A 20,825-nucleotide genomic window follows, 5' to 3' on the forward strand; every position below is an offset into this window, starting at 1 on the left:
AAGGCCGAGGCAGGCGGATCATGAGGTCAGGAGACCAAGACCATAGTGAACCCCATCTGTACTAAAAATACAAAAATTAGCTGGGCATAGTGGCATGCGCCTGTAGTCCCAGCTAGTTAGGAGGCTGAGGCAGGAGAATCGCAGAGACTGCAGTGAGCCGAGATCACAGCAGTGCACTCCAGCCTGGGTGACAGAGCGAGACTCTGTCTCAAAAAAAAAAAAAAAAAAGCAAAGTTGTTGGATGCATATACATAGAAATTCAATTAATTTTTATATGTTGACTTTGGATTTAGCAAACTTGCTAAACTCTCATATTAATACTAATAATTTTTCTGTAGATTCTCTTGGATTTTGTATACATACAATCATATATAATTTGTGAGTGACAATAATTTCATTTCTTCCTTCCCAGTTCTTATACCATTTGTTTCTTTTTCTTGCCTACAACACTGGCTAGGCCACAGTACAATTTGAAAAGCAGTGACAATAGTACGCATCCTTGTTTTGTTCCTGATTTCAAAAGAAAAACTTTCAATGTTTTATCAATAAGTATAAGGTTTGCTTTGGGGATGTGTATCTACTTTCATCAGATTCATAGAGTTCTTCTCTATTCCTTTTTTGATAAGATTTTTATAAATCATGAGTGGGAGTCAAATTTTATTCAATGCTTTTTTGACATCTATTGGGATGGTCATATTATTTCTCTCTTTTAATCTGTTACTGTGATGAATTACATTGGTTGATTTTCTAATATTAAACCAAACTTTGCAATGTCAAATAAAACCAGTCTGATAATTATGTTATCCTTTTTATATATTACTGGAATAAGTTTGCTAACACTTCATTTATAATTTTGCATCTATATTCATGAATGACAATTACACACTCTGTAGTTTTCCTTTCTTTTATAATGTGTTTATTAGGATTTTGTATCAAAATATACCAGCTTCATATTCTCAGGAAGAATTTGTATAAGATTGATGTTATTTCTTCTTTAAATATTTGGTAGTTCTTACCAGTAAACCCATCTGGACCTAGAGGTTTTATTTTTTGTTTTTAATGGAAAAGATTTAAATTGCCTCTCAGTTATGAATTGTTATAGGACTATTTCATTTTTCTATTTCTTCTTGTGTTCATTTTGGTATATTGTAATTTGGGGAAGAAATTTGTTCATTTTTTTCTAAATTTTTATATTTATTGGCCTTAAGGAATTCATGAATCTTGTTTCTTTCTTTAATGACTGCAGGATCTATACTGATGCCTCCTTTTTCTTTCATGATACCATTTGTTTGTGCTGCTTCTTTTCTTTTTCTTTTTTACTCAGTCTCACCAGAAGTTTGTCTAATGTCCTCAAAGAAACAACTTTTAGCTTTCTTGATGTTCTCTGTTTCCTGTTTCATGAAGGCTTGCTTTACTATTTCTTTGGTTTTAATTTGCTATTCTTTTTCTGTTTATTTGAGATCATGCTTGGGTGATGAATTCTCATTCTTCTTTTTCAAAATATACATTTTATGGTTATAACTTTCCTCTAAATACTGCTTCACTCGCATTCCACAAGTTTTAATGTCTTGTATTTTTATTATCATTCAGTATAAAATTTATTCTAAATTTTATAATTTCTTTTTTGACAACTGATTTTTATAACTATTTTCAAATGTGTAGGATTTCTATTACATTTTTCTTATAAATTTCTAGCTTGATTTTATTGCAGTCAGAAAACATACTCTGATTCCAACTCATTGAAATTTATTGAGATTTGTTTGTGACCTAGCTTACCAAGTAAATGTTCCATGGATGCTTGATTCAAAATGTGATTCTTGGGTGATGTATAGCCATCCAGAAGGTAAAGATTGCTGGTAGTGTTTCTCAAGCCTTATATATCTTTACTGATTTTTTAGATTGTACACTAAAACCCCCCATTATGATTGTAGATTTATCTGTCTCCTGTAGTACTTATATCAATTTCACCTTATTTTTTGAGGCAATTTTATTAAGTCTATACTAATTTAGAATTTTTATATATTACTAATGAATTGGGTTTTTTTACATCATTAAAAGTGACTCTCTTAAACTGTGTGATGATATTTTTTGCCCTAAGTAGTTTGTCTAATATTAATAGACATCAGTCTTATTTTAGGTAGCATTCACATTATATATCTTTTTCATTTTTTATCTGTCAACTTTTCTGTATCTTCATGTTTTTGTTTTGTCTCTTGGGTTTTGTTTTTTATTTTTTATTCAGCCTGAAAATCTTTGACTTTAGTTCTTTGCCCTTAGGAACATTTAGTTCATTTACATCTAATATATTTATGATAATAATTTGTATTTAAGTTTACTATGTTTTCACCCTCTTTTTGTCCCATACATTTTATACTCCTTTTCCACTCCTTTCTTTCCTTCGTTCATATTAATTTGCTTATTATTCTATCTTTTTTGTTAATTTATAATTTATACTCTTTTACTAGTCTCTTAGTTGTTCCCCTAGAGTACAGCTGACTTATCGATTCTAATGCTATATGGTACTATCACTCTCACTCTGAACCAAAATAAAATCTCAGAACACTTTAATTTCATTTACTCTCAACTTGACCTATATGCAATTCTTGTAATTTTAATTCTATATGTATTTTAAACCACATAAGGAATTGTTATGTTGTTTAATGTTATTATCGTTCATTTAAGTTTACTCACACATTTGCTATTTTCATTGTCCTTCCTGCATCTTCAATTTTACTTGTGGGATTATTTTCTTTTACCTGAAAAGATCAGGTAAATATTTGCCATTTATTTCCTTTGATGTGGATCTACTGATAGCCAATTATCTCAACATTCGTCTGCAAATATTTTTTATTTTATATACATTCTTCTTTTTTAGAGATAGAGTCTCACTACGTGGCCCAGACTGTTTTCAGACTCATGGCCTTAAGTGATTCTCCTGCCTCAGCCTCCTGAGTAGCTGAGATTACAGGAGCAAGCCACCAATGCCCGGCTTATTTACATTTTTGAAAGATATGTTACTGCATGATTTCTTGACTTTGGCACGCTTTATATTTTCGGCCAGATAACTGTTGTTGGGGCTGTCTTGTGCATTGTAGGACATTTAGCAGTTTCCTTGACATCTGCACATGAGATGACAGTATCACTTCCCTTCTCAGTTGTGTCAACTAACAATATCTCCTGGGGAGCAAAATTACCTTGGTTGGGAACAACTGGTCTACTGAATATAGAATTCTAATTTCATTTAACATATTTAAGATATAATTTCATTGTCCTCTGGCTTTCACTATTACCATTGAAAAGTCAGCTATATGTCCAACGTTTGGTCTTAGGTACTTTGACTGGTTTTTTTTTTTTGAGACAGAGTCTCACTCTGCTTCGACTGGCTTTTAACATTTTTATCTCTGATTTTGGTATTCTGTTTTGTTACAATGATGGCTATAGTTGTGAATTTTTCTTTATTTGGTTTGGAATTTGTTGGGCTTCTTGTTGAGTCTATGAATGAGGCCTTTCATATGTTTTGAAAAGCAGCCATTAACTCTGTTTTTCTATTTAATTATTTTGAGATATACGTCACATAAAATTTACCACTTTAAAGTGTATTAGTCAGTGGCTGTTAGTATATTACTATGTTGCGCAACCAACATCATGGAATTGTGTAATATGTGGTCTTTGTGTCCGGGTTCTTTCAGCTAATATAATGCTTTCAAAAGTCATTCATGTTGTAGCATGTAATTTCATTCCCTTTTCGGTTAAATGATATTCCATTGTATGGAAATACCACATTTTGTTTATCCATTCTTCAGTTTATAGAAATTTAGGTTATTTCCACCTTTGGGCTATTGTGAATAACACTGCTAAGAACATTCATATACAAGCTTTTGTGTGAACATACATTTTCAATTACCTTGGATATATACCAAGAAGATAATAATTGCTGAGTCATATAGTAATTCTAGGTTTAACTTTTTGAGAACCTGCCAGACTCTTTTCCGCAGCGGCTGCATCATTTTACATTTTCACCAGCAATGTATGAGGGTTCTAATTTCTCCAAGCTCTCACCAACATTTGTTATTTAGTACTCTTTAATTTTTTATTTTATTTATTTATTTATTTATTTATTTATTTATTTTATTTTTGAGACAGAGTTTCACTCTTGTTGGCCAGGCTGGAGTGTAATGGCGAGATCTCAGCTCAACACAACCTCCACCCCCCAGGTTCAAGCAATTCTCCTGCCTCAGCCTCCTGAGTAGCTGGGATTACAGGCATGCGCCACAATGCCCTGCTAATTTTGTATTTTTAGTGGAGACGGGGTTTCTTCATGTTGGTCAGGCTAGTCTCGAACTCCCGACCTCAGGTGATTGCCCGCCTCGGCCTCCCAAAGTGCTGGGATTACAGGCATGAGCCACCACTCCCGGCCTATTTGTACTCTTTTAAATTAAATCCATCTTAGTGTGTTTGAAATGGTAACTCATTATTATTTTGATTTGCATTTTCCTAATGACTAATGATATTGAACATCTTTTCATATGTTTCTTGGCTATTTGCATATCTTCTTTGGAGAAATGTCTATTCAAGTCCTTTGTCCATTACTAAATTGGGTTATTTGGTTTTTTATTATTGAGTTGTAAGAGTTCTTGATATATTCTGGACACTAGATCCTTATCATGTTTGCAAATATCTTTTTCCCATTCTGTGGGTTGTCTACTAACCCCAAATGACATGTAAGTGAGCAATAAATAAATCTTCATTGTTTTTTCTTTTTGTTTTTGTGAGACAGAGTCTTGCTCTATCGCCCAGGCTGGAGTACGGTGGCGTAATCTCGGCTCACTGCAACCTCCACCTCCTGGTTCAAGCTGTTCTCATACCTTAGCCTCCAAAATAGCTGGGATTACAGGCATGCACCACCACGCCCAGCTAATTTTTGTATTTTTAGTAGAGACCAGGTTTTGCCATATTGGCCAAGCTGGCCTTGAACTCCTGGCCTCAAGTGATCCACTAACCTCAGCCTCCCAGAGTGCTGGGATTATAGGGATGAGCTACCATGCCCAGCCCAACTTTCACTGTTGTAAGCCACTGAGATTCTCGGGTTGTTATTGATTGCAGAATAACCTTATTAAAATTGACTAAACAACTTGCATCTAGCTTTGTGCACCTGTACTTTCCCATGCGGTGAGGATTTCTCCTCACTGATTCTGGGTCTATAAATCCTCTTATTTGGATGTTGGATCTCCTGGATCATTCTTCTATATTCCTTGTCTTTCTCTTCTACTTTCTAAGTCTCAATGTTTTCGCACTTCTTTCTGGAAGATATTGTTAACTTTGTCTTTCAAACCTTCCGTTGTGTTTTTATTTCAACTATGATTTTTTTAATTTCCAAGAGAGTGTTTGTGTGCATTCTCTGAATGTTCTTTAGCTGTTCTTATCTCATGGATGCAATATTTTCTTTTATTTCTGTGAAAATATTAATTATAATTGTTAGATTTTTTTTCTCCCCATCTAACGTTTTCTCCATGTTAGTTGTTACAAGTTACTTTGTTTGTTCATTTGACTTCCCTGTTGGAAATTTCTTCAACTGTTTGCCAGTCAGTTCTTCAGCATGGGCATTTAAGAATTCATTAGAAGCTCTGAGACTGTAGATGGACTTGTCCACTGAGAAGCTCACAGTGGACATTTGTAGTGAGCCATTTTACTAGGGAAACTTCAATGTCAGTATCTTTAAGTTGTTCCTTATGAACCTGTCCATTCTCTAGAGATGGATCTCACAGTCAGTCTCTTGTATACGGAGTTTAGGCCTGGTTGCCAGTGTTTTGTGTTTTGGGAACCAAATGTAGAAAAATGGCAAGAAGGGACCAGCCTGGACAACATGCTGAAACTCCGTCTCTACTAAAAATACAAAAATTAGCCGGGCATGATGGTGGGCACCTGGAATCACAGCTACTTGGGAGGCTGAGGCAGGAGAATCACTTGAACCGGGAGGTGGAGGTTGCAGTGAACCAATATTGCGTCACTGCACTCCAGCCTGGGCAATAAGAGTGAAATTCCATCTCAAATAAATAAATAAATACATAAACATGGCGAGAAGGAAAGGAGAGCTGTCTTAGCATTTAGTGTAAAATTTTTAGTTAATCACACTGTTTTGATAATGAGACTCCCTTCTTCATTTGGAACAGGTGTCCCCTAGTTCAACAACCAAAATTTCATCCACCCCAGAGAGTATACTTCTAGATTTCTGTTCAGGTGAGGAGAGAGGATTTGCCCCCATTGAGCAAAGCTGAGTAGGAAATATGAGTGTCAAACTTCTTCTAATTGGACCTTCAACAAATCCTCCTGTTTTAGACCCATTTTTGCCACCTTCTTCCAAAGCTCCCAGGGGCCTGCTAATTGCAGCAGTTCTGCAAGATAATTTGGGTTGTTTCTTGGTTTTCCTTATTGCCAATTTAGGACCAAACCTCTCAATTCTGTTAGGCAGCTTACTGTTCATGAATGTTATTTTCAACTTTCATAAAAGGAATGTTGTGTTCTTGTTTGCTTCCTCTTTATTCTTGATGGTTTTCAACAATAATTTTTAAGAAATCCATTTACTGTCTTTTTAATAAAATTTCATGAGGAAACAAATACAAATGTGTGTGTCTCCCATCCTTAACCAGAAGTTCACCTTCTTCTCTCTTTAAAATTCTGATATAGAAAAAACAAAAACAGGCCAGGCACAGTGGCTCACGCCTGTAATCCCAGCACTTTGGGAGACTGAGGCGGGTGGATCACCTGAGGTCAGGAGTTCAAGACCAGCCTGAGAAACATAGTGGAACCTCAAGTCTACAAAAAAAAAAAAAAAAAAATTCCAAAAATTAGCTGGGCATGATGGTGGGTGCCTGTAATCCCAGCTACTCAGGAGGCTGAGGCGGGAGAATCACTTGAATCAGGGACCTGGAGGCTGCAGTGAGCTGAGATTGCACCATTGTACTCCAGCCTAAGCAACAGAGCAAGACTCAGTCTCGAAAACAACAACAACAAAAATAAATAAATAAACAAAATAAAAAAAACTCTGTGGCCAGTGTATATCATCTTATAGTGAAATATTATTCTATGCATCCAAAGGCAGAATGTGTCAGCTATAGCCATTCATTCTAACAGGAGTGTGACATTTGTAGGGAAAAGTTTTTTGCTATTCGACTGCTATCATTGAATTGGATGTATGCTGAACCATTGACTGCTAGGATTGGTGGCAACCTGGAGATTTCCTGATTCTAGGATCTGTGCTGTGATCTGACAGCATGTTTTCTGGCTACATCAAGTAGTTGTTTCTAGGCTTTGTTCAAATCCTTTTCCTTTCCCTATGTGACTGGCTGTATCTGTCTCTATAATGCCACCATATGCAAGTTGATATGGTTTGGCTGTGTCCTCACCCAACTCTCATCTTGAATTGTAGCTCCCATAATGCCCACGTGTTGTGGGAGGGACACGGTGGGAGATAACTGAATCATAGGGGTGGCTTCCCCCATACTGTTCTTGTGGTAGTGAATAAGTCTCATGAGATTTGATGGTTTTATAAGGGGTTTCCCCTTTCACTTGGTTCTCATTCTGTCTTGCCTGCCTCCATGTATGATGTGCCTTTTGCCTTCCACCATGAATGTGAGGCCTCCACAGCCATGTGGAACTGAGAATCCATTAAACCTCTTTTTCTTTATAAATTACCCAGTCTTGAGTATGTCTTTATCAGCAGTGTGAAAACGGACTAATACATGAGTGAATCATACATTTTGGTGTCAAATATTTCTTGCTTTTCCCATATAGTACAGCAAAGAAGGATATCAGCTAGAGGAAGCAAAGAACTGGATGGATGATCCAACCATCTGCCAAAAGATAAATTCAAATAAGGTATCAGTAACAAGTAAGATCAAGCAGAAATAAACAAGATGATTCCTTCTCCTGAAAGACTGATAGCCATATTGAGTAAAGCTAAGGAAAGGGAGAATGTCATGTGTGGAGCTCGTGGCAGCAGAACAAGTACAGACACCACGGCAAAGCCACTGAAGGAGATCTGACTGCATTAATGAGCCATTTTATTAAATGGGTACTTGGCAAGAAAAAAAAAGTTTATTCAATAAGTTGGCAACACCAAGTTAAAGGTCATTACGACACCACAGTCACTAATATTTAGAGCTTGAACATAGTATGAATTGGTTATCTACAGAGAGTTAGAAAAGGTGCCAAGACACATAACTGAGTGATGATCAATCAAGGATGTTTTGTTTCTTTCTGAAACAAAGCTGGGAACAACGTTTTTGTTGTTGTTGTTGTTTTTAATGTAGAACTGGTGGGGTCAGTTAGATATTGCTGCTCACGTCTAGTTTTTTTTTTTTTTAATTTTTGTGTTAATATCATATGGAGGCATGCTGTTACCTATAAATTTACCTATAATTTCTAAATTTAAAATTATCAGAAGAATATCTGATTATTTTATCAAAATAATCAGAAGAAAATTCAACAGATACTATTGAGATCTCTTTTTGCTCTGTTGATCAATTTATTTCTTCAATCAGTAAGTTAGTGGTGCTTTGTTTTCCTTTGATTGGCAGTGTTTCATCAGATCTTCTGGAATACTTCTACTTAGGAGTAAGATTTCTAACTAATTAAAGTGAATAAACACGTTTCTTTCAAAAGAATGTACTGTGTTACATAGAAAACAGGGCTTGAAAGGAATTGTTAAGAACCATTCACCTTATTAATATGTTATTTTTTTGGTGCTCTCAAGGGCATTGGGAACTTCAGTCCTTTGCAGTAGAATTCTTAGCTTCTAGGTGAGCGTGCCTCTAGGCTGGAATAATTTAGTCACCTGGCTTTCCTGTAACTCTTATTATTTTTGGCTTCATGAGGTAGTATTCATGCAGAAGTGGTCCTTTTCCATTCCCCAAAAGTCTTTTGTAGGACACTGATAATCTCTTTTCTTTCCCTACTTGTCCACATGAAGTGTGCAAAAATCTCTGGTCATATCCAGGATTTTTGTACAAATAAGTAGGTTACAGTTAATATTCCAATTTTGCTTTTTTTCCCAAATAATTTAGGGTTTAAGATTGTTATTTCTTGGGTTATCAGGAGATAGCTCTCCCTTGAAACTAGCTTATTAGATGTGAACAGTTGGTACTGCTTTTTAATAATTCTGGTGAGGAAAACATTGTAAATTACCCTAGAGTCAAATGTGATATAATTATTATGAAGGTCACTTTCACTATTTAAAACATTGAGTTGATTATACTTAAATCAAAAAAGATATTAAAGGTGAATAAATTTCACATATTAAAACCTCAAACCACATGCATATAATGCTTTTTAGTGCCCACAGCCCACAAACACCAACCAGAAAGTGTGTGATTAGGTTCACATTTTCAAGCACATTTATTTGTTTCCTCTTGATTCACCTAGTCGCTTTGACGGGGGGAAATGAGGAGGGGGAGCGGCTTCAAAAAGTTTCCACAGTGGACCATGAGTTATTTAAATCCATCTCACAGAATCCATTTCTCGTGCACTGAAAGCCCTGTGACATTTCCAGAACTGCTGTTTACTTTGGGATGTGAGAGATGTTAAAATTCTTTGTGTTTAAACCACAACGTTTATGAGTGGCATGAGACAAAGACTCATGGCAGGTTGTAAGTGGTTGGGCAATCCCTACCGGAAGGAAACAGGCTATTGAATTACTGGACTCAAGAGCAGGCAAATCCATCTGGGTTGGCAAGCCCAGGAAAGGCTGCCAGGAAGGACTTAGAACCACTTTTCGCCCTTCCCTGCCTGAGTATACTCATCGAAAGGACCCTGTGTGTCTATCTTCATTAGGGCAAAGAGATCAAATCCCAAATTTCATAAAGGAGAATGTTAATGCTATGGTTACAAGCTTTTACACAAAGAAAAATACCTGCTACACAGACATTCAAGGAAAACATCTTGTGTTTATCAACTACCTTGTGCTTATATTTTTTATTGTTTTATCCATGTGTTTTCCTAAAGTATGGCCCTGAAATTCACTGATCTTTACAATACCTTATTATAATAGGAACAGTCTAAGAATTATTTTCTTTCTTCACAAATAAAAAATAAAAGATGAAATTCACTTACCTAAGTTCATATACTAAGTTCCTTCCTAGAAACACCTCTAGCACTTCAACCATATTAGACTCCAATGAGAAGAAACTGATCATCTTTCTTTTTTTTTTTTGAGACAGAGTCTCACTCTGTCACCCAGGCTGGAGTGCAGCGGCACAGTCTTGGCTCACTCAGCCTCCCGAGTTCAAGCGATTCTCCTGCCTCAGTCTCCCGAGTAGCTGGGACTATAGGCGTGTGCCACCACGCCCGGCTTATTTTTTGTATTTTTAGTAAAGACAGGGTTTCACCATGTTAGCCAGGATGGTCTCGATCTCCTGACCTCATGATCTGCCCGCCTCCGCCTCCCAAAGTGCTGGGATTACCAGGCGTGAGCCACCACACCCGGCCGATCATCTTTCTTAAATAACAAAATATGGTAGACTTTAAATTAGGATATAATGGCAGTAACATAATTTTTTATTTTGCATTTTTGAGGCCAACTTAATTTTCAAGTAAGGATTCCAATGCATTTGATTAGCAATATGAAAGTTATATCCCTCAAAGAGGAACAAATTGATTCATATTTTAAAGAAGTCATAGGGCATCAATTTTTCTAGTAGGCGGTCAAAATCATTATATCCTCATTATTAAATTCTTATCCAGATTACAGGATGTAAAATTTAAATTAAAAGAAGGAAACTTTTGGATGTTGATTGCTCAGTATTTCCTTTTTTTTTGAGACAGGGTCTCACTCTGTCACCCAGACTGGAGTGCAGTGGCGCGATCTTAGCTCACTGCAACCTCCACCTCCTGGGTTCAAGCGATTCTTCTACCTCCCAAATAACTGAGACTACAGGCGCCCACCATCATGCCTGGCTAATTTTTTTTTTTTTTTTTTTTTTTTGTATTTTTAGTAGAGACGGGGTTTCACTATGCTGGCCAGGCTACTCTCGAACTCCTGACCTCCACCCATCTCAGCCTCCCAAAGTGGTGGGATTACAGGCATGAGCCACCGCTCCCGGCTAGTATTTACATTTTTAAAAAGATAGAGGAATAGATCTGCGCTTACACATGTGTTTGATTTTCCACAAAGGCACCAAAACAGTCCAACAGGAATTTAAACAAATGGTGCTAAAGAGCCATATGGAAAATGAATCTAACCCCTGATTCATACCAAACAAACAATAATTAGAGATGGATCACAGGCCACATAAAAACCAGCTAAAATCAAAGGGTTTGCAAAAGTTTCATAAGATAGGTCATAAAAAAGCAATAACCATAAGAGAAAAAAATTTATATATATTTAGACGTCATCAACATTTAAAACTTCTGCTCATCAAAAGATGCCTTTGAGAAAATAGGCAAGCCACACACTGAGAGAACACATTCACTAAGAATATATCTGATAACAGCCTGGTATAGAAACAGCTCCTACAAAAACAAAGAAACAACTCAATAGAAAAGGAGCAAAAAATTTGGACAGGCACTTCACAAAAGAAGGTATTTGAATGGGCAATAAGCACATGAAAAAGTGCTCAGCATCATGAAGTTATCAGGGAAATAAAAATTAAAATCACAATAAGATATCATTGAATACCTACAAGAATGGCTAAAACAAGAGACTGATAACATCAAACGTTGGCAAGAATGTAGAGTACCTGAAAGTTTCACACATGGTTAGTGGGAATATAAAATAGTACACTTTGAAAAATGGTCAGGTAATTTCTTATAAAACTAAACATACACTTACCCTCCCACCCAGTAATTCTGATCCTAGATATTTACCCATGATAACACGTTCACAAAAAAAATTGTACAAGAATGTTCATAGCAGCTTTATTTGCCCAAAACTGGGAATAGCTCACATGTTAATCTGCAGAAAAATGGATAAACCAACTGATGTCTTCAGATACTGGAACTTGACTCCACAAAAAAAAAAAAAAAAAAGGAAGAAGAAGACATGAACTGCTTATATGTGCAACAACATAGATGAGTCTTAAAATATACTGAATGAAAGAAGCCTTATACAAAAGAGTACATGCTGTTTGATTGTATCTAGATAAAGTTCTAGAATAGATAAAACTAGTCTACTGTGGAAAACATAAGAAAAACGAGGGAAGTGGGATCGACTGGGAAGGAGTATGAGAGAACTTTCTAGAAAGATAGTGTTTGTTTCATTTACACAGATGTATGCATTTGTCAAAAGTCAGTGAATGTACACTTAAGATTTATACATTTCATTGTATGTAATTTTTACATCAAAAGAAAAACTAAATATTAATATCTAGCTAGTGATATGCTTGCTGAAGGATTTAGGAAAAATTGTACTGAGGCCTGCAATTTATTTTAAAATACTCCAAAAAAAAAAAAAAAAGATGGATAGAGGGAGGGAGACGGGGAAGAAGAGAGACAGAGCGAGAGAGCAAAGCAAATAAAATGTTTATGGTAGAATGTAGGTGTTGGGTATGATATACGGGGTGTTTACTGTAAAATTCAACATTGCTATATATTTTATAAAGTTTTATGAGAAAATGTTGGGGAAAACAAAAGTTGATTTTTAGAAGAAAGAACCAGTTTTCAATAATCTTTAGATATAACAATCCCCTAATACATTTCACAGAATTGTTTTCTAATGGGACTATTTGATAATAAATAACTAATTTGTTCAATCCATTAAAAAATAAATCACGCTGGTATCTTGAGTCTCTTCTAGTCATTGTACAGGTATAAGAAGGTGGAGGGGAAAACCTGTAGGTCAAATAAATTAGGAAGTATTTATTGAGCTTTTACTATCTGCCTACCTGGTGGGATACAGAGACATCCAAGACTTAGTTAGATCTTACCTGCAGGGGCCACACTCTCACTGCGCAGCCATGAAGAATGAAGCAAAGGTCAGGCCTGCGGGCAATGCAGGGTAAGGATAAGTACCCAGATGCTCAGCAGTACCTTCAAGGCCCCAACCCTGCTTCTCCCCTCCACTCTGATCTTCTCTCTTTCTCCCACCACAGGTCCCTCTACCCAGACATCAGCTCCGTCTGCCGGGCTCTCCTCCCCGGCACCAGGCTTGAGTATTCCGCCTCATTCACCAAGCCTCAGCCCCCGCCCATTTCCTCAGGGACATGCTCCCTGACCCAGAGCAGAGATCACGTTCTTTGTTATACAGTTTCAGAGTACAGTAGTCCTTTATTAGAGAGCATTTGATTCAGTTTATAATTACATGGTCACTGAGGGATCATTTGGGTAATGTGTGTCTCCCCTACTAGATTTTCAGCTCCGTGAGAAAAAGAACTGTATTTCCTTTTTAATTCTCATTATATCCCCAGCAATTTAGCAGCATCTGCTATGTAGAAGGTTACATATGAAAACATACAGAAAGCATTGGGTGTTTTTTTTTTTCCCTTAAATAGGAAAGAAAAAGAAGAAGAAAACGTGTTTATAACCATATGAAGCTACTGCCAGGACAATATATTAATAAAATAAATTTAAGAAAAGATTTGTTAAAATCAAAAGAGGAAAAATATTCGTAGAATTATAAAATCTTATGTGGTAAGGGATATTGTGGGTCATCTGGTCCACCTAAGCTTAACTATACTCCTGTCAAATTTATGAATATCTTTAGTAAATATCTTTTGTTATTTTACATTTTTAAAAATAACTTTTTATATCAAACCGTTAAAAATTTGAAAAAACCAAATCAATTCTCCATCTTCAGAAACTGATTATTATATAAAGCATTTAGCATAATGCATGATTCACAGTGATAGTTATAAAAACTACTACTAGTAGGAGTATTACCAGGAAACCTCTAAGTTGTAGTGCATTATTTTGATAAGAACATGGGTTTTGGATCATTTTAAAAAAGGGGATTAAATTATAACTCTGCCTCTAAATGGCAATACATCTTTGAGCAATTTGCCTAATATCTCCAAACTTCAGGGTTTTTTTCCTCCTGGCATTCAATAAATGGTAGCCAATCATGGTTATAATATAACAAAGTGAGGATGAATAAGAATCTGTGTTTATTCTCAATGCGCTCACAGCTCAGCAGAGACATGGATACAAACTCCAATTCTGAGCAGTAAATGCAATAATGGAAGCATGCCACCAAGAATGAGAGAGTGACTCTCAGGCCTGGTCTATTGGGGGAGGAAAGAGTTTTTAAAAGTAATTAAAAGTAATTTAATTTTAAAAGTTTTAAAAGGAATTAAAAGGAATTCTCCAGGCCAATTAAGCAAAAAAGGCATCCTCGGTGGAAGAACACTGCCATGCATGCTTGCTATGATCTAGCAGAGTATTCCAAGGTGGAGCATGGCAGGAGATGGGCTGAAGATCCTGGGATACCTTTTGTGTCATGATAAAATATGCAGATTTCATTCTGCAAGTAATGAGGAGCCCGTGAAGGGTTTTAAAGGGGTAGAGAAACAATCAGGCTTATCTTTCAGGAAAATCAGCTGGGGAGTCATATTAGAAGGGGTGAGCCCTGGGGCAGGAAGACCAGTCAGGCTAGTGGATGGAAGAGGTGATGAGGGTCTAAACTGGGAAGAGTAGTGTGGGCCTGGAGAGGTGAGAATGACTCATGGCAGTTCAGAAAGAGCATCAACAAGATTGAGTGATGAGGAGTACAGAGGGAAGAGAGGCATCCAAGATGACTCAGGAACACTCATAACTTGCTTGGCAGACTGAGTGGGTAGACAAACAAATATGGTTCATGGTTCAGTGGAGAAAATACAGAAGGGAGCTGCGGGGGAGGTGGGAGTGAGAGGTTTAGTTGTAGACATGATTGAGGTCTCCATACCTGCGTGCCTCCAGGAGAAAGGAGAAGATGTCCCATAGGCAGGTCCTGGAAATCAGAAGAACCGATTCTGGGTCAGGGAATCCCATTATGGAGCCACCAGTTGGTTCAGGGAAAGACTGTGATGTGAAAAGGGGTAAGTGCCAAGTACAGAATGCTAGGGATACCAGCCCATGAGGAGACATGGAGACGAATTGTGGAACAGGCAGAGAAATTTAGGCAAGAATGGGGCTATGGAAGCCAAAAGAATAAAGTATTTCACAAAGAAGGAACTGAGCAGCTATGTAAAAGGTGCAGAGAAAACTAACAAGATTAAGAATGGGGACTCTTCACTAAATCAGGTAGCACAAAACCACTTGTCACTTTTGGCTATGGTGTTTCAGTGGAAAGGGAAAGGTAGGAAAGACGGCAGTGGATGGAGAAGTAGATGGGTGGTGGACAGAGAGACTGTGATACTGTAATAGACAAGTCTATTGAGATGGTCAGTTAAAGAAGAAAAATGAAGAATATGTTTAAAATGTCTCCCAAGATATCTTTAAATACATTTGTGTATTTTCCTAAACTTGAAAAAAAAAAAAAAGTCCTTAATATCTGCTTCATCCAAGCAGAAAGATCACCTGAGGTCAGGAGTTCAAGACCAACCTAGCCACGTGGTGAAACTCCATCTCTACTAAAAATACAAAAATTAGCTGGGCATGGTGACACACACCTGTAATCCCAGCTACTTGGGAGGCTGAGGCAAGAGGATTGCTTGAACCCAGGAGGTGGAGGTTGCAGTAAGCTGAGATCACGCCACTGCACTCCAGCCCGGGCGACAGAGCAAGACTCTGAAAAAAAGAAAAAAGAAAAATCACCCAAGGGACAATTTATCCTTAACCATACAAAACTTACAGCCTCAAGAGGAAGATGAGCTTTGACCACTGTTTTCTAGAGAAAATTGGTCCTAAAAATCATTACTTTGTAATGATTGGCACAATTTCCCAACACATCTTGATTAAAAGAAAACGATAGATTCCTAATTCAAGGCCCTTCATAGTGCCATCTTAGCGTCGCAGTTACAAAATCTTCACCTTCTAGTTCTGTTAATGCTGGCTTTGCAATGTCCTCACACCTGTTCTTTCTCGTCCTTTCCCACGGCCCTTACAATAAAACTGTTTTTTTTGTTTTTTTTTTACTTTTTTTATTTATTTTTATTTATTATCATTATACTTTAGGTTTTAGGGTACATGTGCACAATGTGCAGGTTAGTTACATATGTATACATGTGCCATGCTGGTGCGCTTCACCCACTAACTCGTCATCTAGCATTAGGTATATCTCCCAATGCTATCCCTCCCCCCTGCTCCCACCCCACAACAGTCCCCAGAGTGTGATGTTCCCCTTCCTGTGTTTATTTCATGCCTTTTTTAAAAAGTTCATATTGAAATGTCTTAACAATCTTTATCCAAAAGAGGGCGCAAATTTCTCATGAAATATAGTGCGGTATTTTACAAAATGTCTTTGCTGCTAGTGGTATTTAAATTTCACGGCTGCGGTAATTTAATGCAGAAACACTATTCCTGCAGCATGTGCATGTGAATCCTGTCCTGTTGTGTGTGTGCTAATTAAGAGCCTTTTGCTTCTTTAGAGGAGTTTCAGAGAAGAGCTAAGGCTTGCTGAAGTAAAGAAGTAAGTTGAAGCTAACATTTTTCTATTTTGGGTAGCCAAATCAAATTAAGATAGAATATTTTAAAATTAAACATTAAGTGGGGGAAAAGAAAACCTCTCTGTTTACAATCTTCTAATTTTAGGATGTATTTCCATTCTACCACAGATTAAAGAATGCCTAATGAAGTTAATATAGTTCAGACTTTGTGTGGGGTTGGTTAATAGCTAATCAGTTTTGGGGGGGTTGTTGGTTATTTGTTTTGTTGCCAGAGCTGGAAACATTCATAATTCAATGAATACCCAGTATGCACGGCTCTTCTTGCATACAGGAGGCAGTATGAATTGCGAACAGAGGGGATCAAGTGAACTCTGGTCTCAGCTATTCCTGTAGCTTGAGTCCCACCATAATTTGTGTACGTTTTCTGACGGGGATGATATGCCAAAGAGGTGCTGAAGTAGAATTGGGTGTCATAAATATGAACTGTGCAAATGGAAGGAAGTGCAAAGACGAAACCATTTTTTCAATGGTAGTAATGTACCACAAGTTTCCCTTACTGAACAGAAATTCATTTAACCAAATTCTGTACTTGAAATATATAAATTAGGGTACAACTTCACTCCACAGAATGGCATTTCCAAATTTGAAGTCCTGTGCTTATTCTTGCTTCTGTAACTGGCTTGGATTCCAAATTCCAGGTTTTCCATCATACCTACCTGCCTGGTAGTTTGCTGGGGTGCGGTAGCCATGAACACTCACCCACAAGTAACAAACACTCACCTGGGTAATTCAGATTGGCTTCCAGCCCCTAAAAGTGAAACCAATTATAAGCAGAGGATCCCTGAAACTTTATCTGCCAATTGATAAGCACTGGTGGCTATCAACTAGAACCCAAAACTACATCCTTCAGTGGCAACATACACACAGCACTAAATGGGGGCAAATGCAGAGTTAAATTCATAGTCCCTTTTTGTGCACCAGTCTAAAACGACGTTGCCAAGAAGATCTGCAGAAATTGTTGGTAGAGAACCAACATGACAACAAGAGCCAAACATTATTTCCAGCTTTCATTTGATTACAAATCTGTGACCCATTGACAAACTGTTTCTTTTTTTGTTTGTTTTTGAGACATGCAATGGCACAATCTTGGCTCACTGCAACCTCTGCCTCCTGGGTTCAGGCGATTCTCCTGCCTCAGCCTCCAGAGTAGCTGGCACCTTACAGGCGCCCACCACCACGCCTGTTTTTTTTTTGTATTTTTTGTAGAGACGGGGTTTCACTATATTGGCCAGGCTGGTCTTGAACTCCTGACCTCGTGATCCACCCACCTTGGACTCCCAAAGTGCTGACATTACAGGCATGAGCCACCACACCCAGCCAACAAACTCTATTAATTACCAACAAGCATTCATACCTCCTCTCCATATATGATGATAGAGTGATATCAATTGATTCATCATATTGATTTCCACTTGTCAGTGGCCAAACCTGCCTTCATCATGCACCCCATGCAGCTGCAAGGTCAATGTGTGTGTTCGCTCTGAAATCCTCACACTGCATCTTGGCCAGCTTCCTCCTTTCCTGACCATAAGATCTGATCTCTTCTTCTATAGGGTAGAGCCTGGATCACATTTTCTTTTCTGAATTTCTGAGGCCATGACTCCTCCTCTTCCTCTGCCTATTGATATAGCCAACACTGTTGTTCTGCTGTACCCCCTTAGGGCAACAACCCTAATGCCTTAGATTCCATTCCTGTAGACTCCACAGAGAAGGCGATTTTTAAGTACTCAAGTTGTTTGATAATGCTGAACTTTGTAACATTTCTCTTTTTTTTTGAGATGGAGTCTCGCTCTGTCGCTCAGGCTGGAGTGCAGTGGCACAATCTCAGCTCACTGCAACTGCCACCTCCTGGGTTCAAGCGATTCTCTGGCTTCAGCCTCCCGAGTAGCTGGGATTACAGGCACCCACCATCATGCCCGGGTAATTTTTGTATTTTTGTATAGATGGAGTTTCACCATGTTGGCCAGGCTGGTCTTGAACTCCTGACCTCAGGTGATCCACCCACCTTGGCCTCCCAAATTGCTGGGATTACAGGCGTGAGCCACCACGCCCAGCCGAACTTTGTTACATTTCTAAAACATTTTATTGCTCTCCAAGAATAGAAACCAGATCAAATGTTTGAGGACAGCAATGTAAAAGTAGAGGGTACAAAGGAACCAAAGTCACTGGACTCTTAAAACAACACAGAAGAAAAAGTGAGGATGCTGACATTGCAATTGGATTTTGAATCTGTTTTCACCTTCAGTATTTATATTGAGACATGTGGGAATACAGTATTGTTTCAATGTGCCTTCTCTCAAATGATCATTTTTTAGTTGGTACATGACTAAGAGGTTTGCTATATTCATTGGAGTAAAATTCACGTTCTGAATTAATGTGCTTAGAAGATGAATCTGATTTTATAATAAAAATTTTAAAGGAGTCAATTAGAAAAGAGCAGCTAGAAGAAAGTTGTTGCATTATTTAAGGGCTTGAATAATATATAAAGGTAAGTTAGTAATAAAAAGTTAATTACAAGATGGCTTTATTTCTTATTGAAACTGTATTTTCTACCTTTCCAGAATATTGTCCTGAGAACACTTACATATTCCTTTTTTTTAGAAAAACTGTGGAACGAAGAAGGCACTCATTATTTTCAGCTCCCATAGTTATAATTCTCTTGTTTCTATAGAAATTTGCAACATCCCATAGGGTACAGTATTTTATTCAGCTTTCAAATATAGTCTTGACCCTTTAACACATGTTTACTTTTGGCTGGGCAAGGTGGCTCATGCCTGTAATACCAGCACTTTGGGAGGCCGAGGTGGGTGGATCACCGGAAGTCAGGAGTTCAAGACCAGCCTGGGCAACATGGTGAAGCGTCTTCTCTGCCAAAAATATAAAAATTGGCCTGGCATGGCCAGGCATGGTGGCTCATGCCTGTAATCCCAGTACTTTGGGAGGCCGAGGTGGGTGAATCACCTGAGGTCGGGAGTTCAAGACCAGCCTGGCCAATATGGTGAAATCCCGTTTCTACTAAAAATACAAAAATTAGCCAGGCGTGGTGGCACATGCCTGTAGTCCCAGCTACTGGGGAGGCTGAGGCAGAAGAATTGCTTGGACCCGGGAGGTGGAGGTTGCAGTGAGCTAAGATCACGCCACTGCACTCCAGCCTGGGCAACAGAGGGAGACTCTGTCTCAAATAAATAAATAAATAAATAAATAAATAAATAAATATAAATATAAATAAAAATTAGCCTGGCGTGGTGGCATGCGCCTGTAATCTCAGCTACTTGGTGGGGGCTGAGGCAGGAGAATTGCTTGAGCCTGGGAGGTGGAGGTTGCAGTGAGCCAAGATAGCACCACTGCACACCAGCCTGGGCAGCAGAGCAGAGACAGACTCTGTCTCAAAAAAAAAGCTTACTTTTAAGAACTGCTTACATTAATTACAAAAGACCATTTTTTAGTTGTTAATATGCATTAGGTAACAAATACTTGGCATATATGCATTCTTTGAAAATATCAGACAAAAAACTAAACAAAATTGCATGCTAGCTAGTGGCTCTGACTGGGAAATGAGAAGTGATTTTAATTCTTAACGTTGGCTACATTTATCACCTGTAAAATATGATCAAGCCTGTTAGTCTAACTTAATAGCTTGAGTAATTGATATAGGGAGTGAAGTTTTATTGGGGGTTGGGGAGAGACATTGCTTTTTTCCACTGACACTGACGATACCAGTTTATTACTATGTGACACTTTTTGCTTGAACTAGAAGAGATAAGTAGTATTTTTCAAGTTTTGAGGTTTGGGTGTTCTGCTCTTGTGGACATGTCATGTTTAATAAAGCTTGTTCACAACTACTGGCTTAGGAAGTGGCTTGCAGTTGACAAGTATGTGACTTGGAACACTGGGTGGAATGGCCACGTGGCCCAGTGGCCCAGGGCCCACACTGAGAATTCAGCAGCTGTGCATGCTAAATCTGGCTCTGTCATTAACCTGCCGAGGGACCTTCTACAAATGCTTAATTCCAACCATGAAAGCAAACATAGGCACCAATGCCTGAGAATAGTTGTAAAGGAAATCAGGCCTTGTGCAGAAAACAAACGGAACTCGTCTGCCTTTCCTTTCTAACACTTGTTAGAGGCAGGGAGGAATTCAGAATGACCAGCCTGCAGGTTACTGTTCTTTGCTTCTAATTAAGAGGCAACTATACGCAAGTGAGCATAATTAGGAGAAACTGGGGCAGCTGGGGCAAGTATGGGCAAAACTTAA

General features: G+C 37.9%; 1 protein-coding gene and 1 long non-coding RNA gene across 3 annotated transcripts in view; one reads left to right on the forward strand and one right to left on the reverse strand.

Annotated features, from left to right (window-relative positions):
• LOC134738039 (uncharacterized) overlaps positions 1–15,182 on the reverse strand; it is a 57,384-nt gene extending 42,202 nt beyond the window's left edge. The window contains exon 1 of the long non-coding RNA XR_010123510.1: positions 12,918–15,182. This is a non-coding gene — a long non-coding RNA (uncharacterized LOC134738039). The remainder of the gene's footprint in view (positions 1–12,917) is intronic.
• CLDN10 (claudin 10) overlaps positions 1–20,825 on the forward strand; it is a 147,905-nt gene that overhangs the window by 87,546 nt on the left and 39,534 nt on the right. The window lies entirely within an intron of this gene.

Source organism: Pongo pygmaeus, chromosome 14 (assembly GCF_028885625.2).
Source record: "Pongo pygmaeus isolate AG05252 chromosome 14, NHGRI_mPonPyg2-v2.0_pri, whole genome shotgun sequence".
Classification (NCBI taxonomy): Eukaryota; Metazoa; Chordata; class Mammalia; order Primates; family Hominidae; genus Pongo; species Pongo pygmaeus.